We start from the raw sequence: 10229 nt of genomic DNA on the forward strand, positions 1-10229 counted from the left end.
GCCTCCCAAAGTGCTGGGATTACAGGCTTGAGCCACTGTGCCCAGCCAGTTTTTTACATTTTTTATGTGGCTACTAGAAAAGTTAAAATTATATGTGGCCGTTAGCCAGGAATGGTAGCATATGTCTATAATCCTAGCTACTCGGGAGGCTGAGTCAGGAGGATCACTTGAGCCCAGGAGTTTGAGGTTACAGTGAGCTATGATCATACCACTGCATTACAACCTGGGGAACAGAGCAAGACTCTTTCTAAAAAACAATAAAAATATTTGTGGCTTGTATTATTTTCCTGTTGGACACCATTGGTCAAGATGGCAAGAAAGGCTGAGGGTGGTGGCTCACTCCTGTAATCCCAGCATTTTGGGAGACCAAGGTGGGTGGATCACTTAAGGTCAAGAGTTCAAGACCAGCCTGGCCAACAAAGTGAAACCTTGTCTCTACTAAAAATACAAAAATTAGCCGGGTGTGGTGGCAGACACCTGTAATCCCAGCTACTCAGGAGGCTGAGGCACAAGAGTCACCTGAACCCGGGAGACGGAGGTTGCAGTGAGCGAAGATCATGCTGGTACACTCCAGCCTGGGCGATAGAGCAAGATTCAGTCTCAAAAAAAAAAAAAAAAAAAAAAGAAAAAAAAAAAAAAAAAAAAAAGGCAAAAAATGATAAACACAATAAAATGTAACTGCTACAGGAAAAGTCAATAGAAAGTATTGTGGGCACACAGAGGAACAACTGTGTAGGAGATTCTAGGAAGGCATCGCAGAGGAGGTAATATATGACTTGAATCCCAATGGGTGAGTAAGGATATTGATAGGTATTTCCCAGGCAGAAGATGAGCATGTAGAATGTTACATTAACATGAAAGAGTGACTAGCAAGTTGAAATGTTAAAAATAGCTTGCTGTTTCTCAAGTTTGGTATAGAGGGCAGGGTGCTCGCTGAAAAGTAGTAAGAAATGAAAATAGATTAAAGCAAGATATGAAAAGTCATGAAAGCCACACACTATTGATATTTTTAATAACAAGGATTGATGTTTTTTGAGGTTTAGAAAGGTAACTCCAGTGGCCACATGGAAGTTGAACTAAAGAGAGGAAAAGACTTGGGGTGGGAGAATAGGAAACAAAGATAGGAAGTTTAAAACATTTACTAGAGATCAGGCGTGAGCCACGGTGCCTGTAATCCTAGCACTTTGGGAGGCTGAGGTGGGTGGATCACTTGAGGTCAGGAGTTCAAGACCAGCCTGGCCAATATGGTGAAACCCCATCTCTACTAAAAATACAAAAAAAAAAAAAAAAAAAAATTAGCCGGGAATGGTGGCACGTGCCTGTAATCCCAATTACTTGGGAAGCTGTGGCAGAAGAATGGCTAGAACCCAGGAGACAGAGGTTACAGTGAGCTGACATCATGCCATTGCACTCCAGCCTGGGCAACAGAGAGAGACTCTGTCTCAAAAAAAAAAAAAAAGATTTCTATTTTATGTACTGTTCCTTGTGTAAGAGCATGTACTTAAATCCTGTCCTTAGGTCTAAACAACCTTGACCATAAAACCTTGACCATAAATCAGGCCCTAGGCATATTCACATAATATTTTTGGCTTTTCCTACAGTTGCCCTACACATTCCCTCCCTATGGTATATAAGCCCTGGGTCTAGGAGGTAATGTTATAGGGGTCCATCTTCTGGTCTTGCTGCTGCCCAAAATACAGACATGGCTTCCACTTATAAGTCCCTATTAAATGTTTTTTTTGTTTTGTTTTTGAGAAACTTAGTTTTTCAGCCTCTTTCTTCAACCTCTCAGCTCCCTTGGACCTCTGTGGGTAGATTTGCATAGACCTGCCCACCACAGAAATGTGGCAAGCCAGGCAGGAGCTGAGAGACCAAGAAATGGGCAAAGGAAATAAAGCATCCATGGGGGAAATCCCAAGGTGGCCAGCCACTTCAATGTGGAGTGGTGTGGCTTACCTGTTAGACATTGGTAGGCCACCAAGCAAATCCAGAAACACCCTGAAAATGCTGATGGATTTAGAGCAATTGTTAACTGTGAGCCATCTGTCACACATCACACTGCTGTAAGGAAGGGTAGTGAGTAGCTGATGCAGTCAGATGGCTGCTTCTGTGGGTTGTCCATTTGACAGTGGAAGCCCAGCTAACAGCAGAAGCAAAGTAAGATGGCTTGAGGAAACACTTTTAAAAAGTGTTTTTTAAAGAGCTCTATAGTCAAAAGTACATGTATACTGTTTTAAGACCTCTGTTCTCTCTGTAAAACTTCTCAGTTGACTGAATTCTGTTTTTCTATCTGTCTGTCCCTCCTTTCTCTTGACGCCCTTGATATCACATGAGGGACCTGAAAAAGGGAATTTGAAATAGCTTGGTGTGTTAGTCCATTCTAACACTGCCATAAAAAAATACCTGGGACTGGGTAATTTATAAGAAAATAGGTTGAATTGGCTCAGGTTCTGCAGGCTGTACTAGAAGCACATCCGCTTCTGCCTCTAGTGAGGCCTCAGGAAATTTACAATCATGGCAGGAGACAAAGCGGGAGCCAGCATTTTGCAATGGCTAGAGCATAAGTGGGGCAGGGAAGTGCCGCACATTTTTAAACAACCAGATCTCATGAGAAGTCTATCTCGAGAACAGCACTAGGGGGAAGATGCTAAACCATTCATGAGAAAATACCCCCATGATCCAATCACCTTCCACCAGGCCCCACCTCCAGCATTGGGGATTACAATTCAACATGAAATTGGATGGGGACACAGATCCAAATTATATCATTCTGCTCCTCATCCCTCCCAAATCTCATGTCCTTCTCACATTGCAACATAAAATCATGCCTTCCCAACAGTGCCCCCAAATCTTAACTCATTTCAGCATTAACTCAGAAGTCCAAAGTGTCGTCTGAGACAAGGCAAATTCCAATGATCCTGTAAAATAAAAAACAAGTTATTTACTTCTAAGATACAATGAGGGTATAGGCATTGGGTAAGTACTCCTGTTCCAAAAGAGACATCAGCCAAAAGGAAGGTGCTACAGCCACCAAGCAAGACTGAAACACAGCAGGGCAGCCATTAAATCTTAAAGCTCCAAAATAATCTTCTTTGGCTTCATGTCTTACAATCAGGATGCACCTGGTGCAAGGGGTGGGCTCCCAAGGCCTCAGGCAACTCTGCCCCCATGGCTGCTCTCATGGGCTGATACTGAGTGCTTATGGCTTTCCAAGTGCATGTTGTAAGCTGTTGGTGGCTCTACCATTCTAGGGTCTGGAGGAAAGTGGCCCTCTTCCCACAAATCCACTAGGCAGTGCCACAGTGGTGATTCTGTATGGGGGCTCCAACCCTACATTTCCCTTCCACACTGCCCTTTTAGAAATTCTCCATGAGGGCTCTGCCCCTGCAGCAGGTTTCTGCCTGGACAGCCAGGCTGTTCCGTTCATTCTCTGAAATCTAGGCAGAGGCTCTCAAACCTCAAATCTTGCATTCTGCACACCCATAGCCTTAACACCATGTGGAGGCCACTAAGGTTTATGGCTTACACCCTCTGAAGCAGTGTCCCAAACTGTACCTGGGTTCCTTTCAGGCACGACTGGAGCTGGAGTGACTGGTATGCAGGGATCAGTGTCTTGAGGATGCACAGTGCTGCAGGGCCCTGGGTATGATTCACAAAACTATTGTTTTCCTAGGGCTCTGGGCCTGTGATGGGAAGGGCTGCCAGAGAGGGTCTCTGAAGTGCCTTCGAAGCATTTGCCCCATTGTCTTGACTATTAGTACTTGCCTTCCTTTTAGTTATGCAAATTTCTGCAGCTGGTTTGAATTACTCCCCAGAAAATGGGCTTTTCTTTTCTAACACATAGTCAGCCTGCAAGTTTTCCAAACGTTTATACTCTGCTTCCCTTTTAAATATAAGTTTGAGTTTTACACAATTTCTTTGTTCACATATATGAGCATAGGTTGTTAGAAGCAGCCAGGCCACATCTTGAACACTTGGCTGCTTAGAAATTTCTTCCATCAGATACCCTATAGTATCACTCTAAAGTTCTTTCGCCGATCCACAGGGCCAGAGGCAATAGTGCAGACAACTTCTTTGCCAAGAGGTAACAAGAGTGGCCTATGCTCCAGTTCCCACTAAGTTCCTTATCTCCACCTGAGACTTCATCAGCCTGGACTTCACTGTCCATATCACAATCTGCATTGTGGTCATAACCATTCAACAAGTCCCTAGGAAGCTCCAAACTTTTCCTCATCTTTCTGTCTTCTTCGGAGCCCTCCAAACTCTTCCAACCTCTGCCTATTACTTGGTTCCAAAACTGCTTCCACATTTCCAGGTACTTCCACATTTCCAAAACTACTTCCACATTTCTTTGTAGCACTGCATCACTCCTCAGTACCAATTTTCTGTATTAGTTCATTCTTGCACTTCTATAACGTAATACTTGAGACTGGGTAATTTATAAGAAAAAAGGTTGAATTGGTTCATGATTTTGCAGGCTGTACAGGAAGACTGTACAGTGGCTTCTGCTTCTAGGGAGGTCTCAGGAAACTTACAATCATGGCAGAAGGTGAAGGAGGAGCCAGCACTTCCCATGGTTGGAGTAGAAGGAGAGAGATAGAGGGAAGTGCCACACATTTTTAAATAATCAGATCTTGTGAGAACTCTATCACGAGAACAGCACTAGGTGGATGGTAGTAAACCATTCATGAGAAACCACCCCCATGATCCAGTCACCTCCCACCAGGCCCCACCTCCAGCACTGGGAATTAAATTTCAACATGACATTTGGGCAGGGCCACAGATCCAAACAATGTCACCTGAGATCTCTGGGAAAAACAGGGAAAGGTGACAAAAACTCATTTTTTGGGAAGGAATCTCTGTTTTTCCTCATGGAACCCTAAAAGTTGTAAATGGATAGATTCCACTCAAGTTTAAAACTGCTCTCTTTTTTATTGTTTTATCTTTTGTATATTTTAGGTATGTGGGGACATAAGAGGTTACTTTGTACTATGAGAGAACTTGACATCATTGTGTATAATGACTGGAAGTCATGGGCAAGAGCTATAGTGTTAGAGGTGACTGATGACAGTTGCTTACACTAAATGGTTATTTCCACAAGGAACTACCTGTTTTTCTTTGGTTTATATATCTAGAGGATACAGAAACTCTTGATACTGAGAGATAAAATTCCATGGGGGATGGGCTGATCACTGAATTGGCTGACTGGCATGGGGTTGCCCACCAGCCTCAGGGAAATGGTCTTGCAGGAGGTGCACTGTGGTAGCATTGCATTAACCAGTTCATGGTTTTTCTTTTTAAGGACCCAGGATTCAGCATAAAATGGAATCCTTGATTTTGTGGGATCTAAGTCTTCTACCTTTCAGTAAACATTAAGCCCTAGAAACTACATGCTTGCTTTCCTCTGTTCATTGAAGGGTCATATGGTTTGGCTCTGTGTCCCCACCCAAATCTCATCTTGTAGCTCCCATAATTCCCATGTGTTGTGGGAAGGATCCAGTGAGAGATAACTGAACCATGAGCATAGGTCTTTCCTGTTCTGTTCTCGTGATAGTGAATAAGTCTCGAGATCTGATGGTTTTAAAAATGGGTTTCCCTGCACAAATCTCTCTTTGCCTCCCACCATACTCCTTGCCTTCCCCTATGATGGGACACCTCCCCAGCCATATGAAACTGTAAGTCCATTAAACCCTTTTCCTGTATAAATTACCCAGTCCTGGGTGTATCTTTATTAGCAGCATGAAAACAGGTTAATACAAAGGGCTTCACCCTGAAGCTAGTAATCTAATTAAGAAGCTAAGTTAAAAAGAAGACACTTTTTGTCAACCTTATCTTCAGATAATGATGTTTAGGTCTAAGTTCTGTGCCTTTGAAATTAAGCTTTTCCTTTTTTTCTTTTTTTTAATACTTTACGTTCTAGGGTACATGTGCACAATGTGCATGTTTGTTACATAGGTATACATGTGCCATGTTGGTTTGCTGCACCCATCAACTCATCATTTACATTACGTATTTCTCCTAATACTATCCCTCCCCCAGCCCGCCACTCCCCAACAGACCCCAGTTTATGATGTTCCTCTCCCTGTGTCCATGTGCTCTCATTGTTCAGCTCCCACTTATGAGTGAGAATATGTGGTGTTTGGTTTTCTGCCCTTGTGATATTTTGCTGAGAATGATGGTTTCCAGCTTCATCCATGTCCCTGCAAAGGACATGAATTCATCCATTTTTATGGCTGCATAGTATTCCATGGTGCATATGCACAACATTCTCTATCCAGTCTATTATTGATAGACATTTGGATTAGTTCCACATCTTTCTACTGTGAATAGTGCCACAATAAACATGCATGTGCCTGTGTCTTTATAGAAGCATGATTTCTAATCCTTTGGGTATATACCCAGTAATGAGATTACTGGGTCAAATGGTATTTCTAGTTTTAGATCCTTGAGGAATCACCACACTGTCTTCCACAATGGTTGAACTAATTTACACTCTCACCGACAGTGTGAAAGCATTCCTATTTCTCCAAATCCTCTTCAGTATCAGTTGTTGAGACGGTATCTCACTGTGGTTTTGATTTGCATTTCTCTGATAACCAGTGATCATGAGCATTTTTTCATATGTCTGTTGGCTGCATAAATGTCTTCTTTGAGAAGTATCTGTTCATATGCTTTGCCCACTTTTTGATGGGGTTGTCTGTTTTTCTCTTATAAATTTGTTTAAGTTCTTTCTAGATTCTGGGTATTAGCCCTTTGTCAGATGGGTAAATTACAAAAATTTTCCCCCATTCTGTATGTTGCCTATTCACCCTGATGATAGTCTCTTTTGCTGTGCAGAAGCTCTTTGGTTCAATTTGATCTCATTTGTCTATTTTGGCTTTTGTTGCCATTGCTTTTGGTGTTTCACTCAGGAAGTCTTTGCCATGCCTATGTCCTGAATGGTATTGCTTAGGTTTTCTTCTAGAGTTTTTATGGTTTTAGGTCTTAAATTTAAGTCTTTAATCCATCTTGAGTTAATTTTTATATAAGGAAGTGATCTAGTTTCAACTTTCTACATATGGCTAGCCAGTTTTCCCAGCACTATTTATTAAATAGGGAATCCTTTCCCCATTTCTTGTTTTTGTCAGGTTTGTCAAAGATTAGATGGTTGTAGATGTGTGGTGTTATTTCTGAGGGCTCTGTTATGTTTCATTGGTTTATGTGTTTGTTTTGGCACCAGTACCATGCATTTTGGTTACTGTAGACCTGTACTATAGCTTGAAGTCAAGTAGTGTAATGCCTCCAGCTTTGTTCTTTTTGCTTAGGATTTTCTTGGTTATGTGGGCTCCTTTTTGATTCCACATGAAATTTAAAGTAGTTTTTTCCAATTATGTGAAGAAAGTCAGTGGTAGCTTGATGGGGATGGCATTGAATCTATAAATTACCTTGGGCAGTATGGCCATTTTCACGATATTGACTCTTCCTATCCATGAGCATGGAATGTCCTTCCATTTGTTTGTGTCCTCTTTTATTTCATTGAGCAATGGTTTGTAGTTCTCCTTGAAGAGGTCCTTCACATCCCTTGTACGTTGGATTCCTAGGTATTTTATTCTCTTTGTAGCAATTGTGAATGGGAGTTCACTCATGATTTGGCTCTCTGTTTGTCTGTTCTTGGTGTATAGGAATGCTTGTGATTTTTGCACATTGATTTTTGTATCCTGAGACTTTGCTGAAGTTGCTTATCAGCTTAAGGAGATTTGGGGCTGAGATGATGGGGTTTGCTAAATATACAATCATGCCATCTGCAAACAAAGACAGTTTGACTTCCTCTTTTCCTAATTTAATACCCTTTATTTATTTCTCTTTCCTGATTGCCTTGGCCAGAACTTCCAATACTATATTGAATAGGAGTGGTGAGAGAGGACATTCTTGTCTTGTGCTGGTTTTCAAAGGGAATGCTTCCAGTTTTTGCCCATTCAGTATGATATTGGCTGTGGATTTGTCATAAATAGCTCTTACTATTTTGAGATATGTTGCATCAATACCTAGTTTATCAAGAGTTTTTAGCATAAAAGGCTGTTGACTTTTGTCGAAGGCCTTTTCTCCATCTATTGAGATAATCATGTGATTTTTGTTGTTGGTTCTGTTTATATTATGGATTACATTTATTGATTTGCATATGTTGAACCAGCCTTGCATCCCAGGGATGAAGTCAACTTGATCGTGGTGGATCAGCTTTTTGATGTGCTGCTGGATTCAGTTTGCCAGTATTTTATTGAGGATTTTTGCATTGATGTTCATCAGGGATATTGGCCTAAAATCCTCTTTTTTTGTTTTGTCTTTGCCAGGCTTGGTATCAGGATGATGCTGCATCAAATGAGTTAGGGAGGATTCCCTCTTCTTCTATTGATTGGAATAGTTTCAGAAGGAAAGGTACCAGCTTCTCTTTGTACCTCTGGTAGAATTCAACGGTGAATTTGTCTGGTCCTGGACTTTTTTTGGTTGGTAGGCTACTAATTATTGCCTCAATTTCAGAACCTGTTGTTGGTCTATTCAGAGATTCAATTTCTTCCTAGTTTAGTCTTAGGAGGGTGTATATATCCAGGAATTTATCCATTTCTTCTAGATTTTCTAGTTTATTTGCGTAGAAGTGTTTATAGTATTCTCTGATGGTAGTTTGTATTTCTGTGGGATCGGTGGTGATATCCCCTTTATCATTTTTTATTGTGTCTATTTGATTCTTCTCTCTTTTCTTCTTTGTTAGTCTTGCTAGCCGTCTATCAATTTTGTTGATCTTTTCAAAAAACCAGCTCCTGGATTCATTGATTTTTTTGAAGGGTTTTTTCTGTCTCTACCTCCTTCAGTTCTGCTCTGATCTTAGTCATTCCTTGTCTTCTGCTAGCTTTTGAATTTGTTCGCTCTTACTTCTCTAGTTCTTTTAATTGTGATGTTAGGGTGTCAATTTTAGACCTCTCCTGCTTTCTCTTGTGGGCATTTAGTGCCATAAATTTCCCTCTACATACTGCTTTAAATGTATCCCAGTGATTCTGGTGCATTGTGTCTTTGGTCTCATTGGTTTCAAAGAACATTTTTATCTCTGCCTTCATTTTGTTAGTTATGCAGTAGTCATTCAGGAGCAGGTTGTTCAGTTTCCATGTACTTGAGTGGTTTTGAGTGAGTTTGTTAATCCTGAGTTCTAATTTGATTGCACTGTGGTCTGAGAGACTGTTTGTTGTGATTTTTCTTCTTTTGCATTTGCTGAGGAGTGTTTTACTGTCAATTATGTGGTCAGTTTTAGAGTAAGTGTGATGTGGTGCTGAGAAGAATGTATATTCTGTTGATTTGGGGTGGAGAGTTCTGTAGATGTCTATTAGATCTACTTGCTGCAGAGAGGAGTTCAATTCCTGGATATCTTTGTAAACTTTCTGTCTCGTTGATCTGTCTAATGTTGACAGTGGAGTGTTGAAGTCTCCCATTATTATTGTATGGGAGTCTAAGTCTGTTTGTAAGTCTCTAAGGACTTGCTTTATGAATCTGGGTGCTCCTGTATTGGGTGCATATATATTTAGGATAGTTAGCTCTTCCTGTTGAATTGTTCCCTTTACCATTATGTAATGGCCTTCTTTGTCTCTTCTGATCTTTGTTGGTTTAAAATCTGTTTTATCAGAGACCAGGATTGTAATCCCTGCTCTTTTTTTGCTTTCCATTTGCTTGGTAGATCTTCCTCCATCCCTTTATTTTGTGCTTATGTGTGTCTCTGCAAGTGAGATGAGTCTCCTGAAAACTGCACACTGATGAGTCTTAACTCTTTATCCAATTTGCCTGTCTGTGTCATTTAATTGGGGGCATGTAGCCCATTTACATTTAAGGTTAATGTTGTTATGTGTGAATTGGATCCTGTCAGCATTATGTACCTGGTTATTTTGCTTGTTAATTGATGCAGTGCCTTCACAGCATCGATGGTCTTTACACTTTGGCATGTTTTTGCAGTGGCTGGTACTGGTTGTTCCTTTCCATGTTTACTGCTTCCTTCAGGAGCTCTTGTAAGACAGGCCTGGTGTTAACAAAATGCTTAGCATTTGCTTGTATGTAAAGGATTTTATTTCTTCACTTATGAAGATTAATTTGGTTGGATATGAAATTCTAGGTTGAAAGTTCTTTAAGAATGTTCAATATTTGTCCGCACTCTCTTCTGGCTTGTAGGGTTTCTGCTGAGAGATCCGCTGTTAGTCTGATGGGCTTCCCTTTGT

The sequence above is a fragment of the Colobus angolensis genome, unplaced genomic scaffold (genome assembly GCF_000951035.1).
Source record: "Colobus angolensis palliatus isolate OR3802 unplaced genomic scaffold, Cang.pa_1.0 Scaffold380, whole genome shotgun sequence".
NCBI lineage: Eukaryota > Metazoa > Chordata > Mammalia > Primates > Cercopithecidae > Colobus > Colobus angolensis.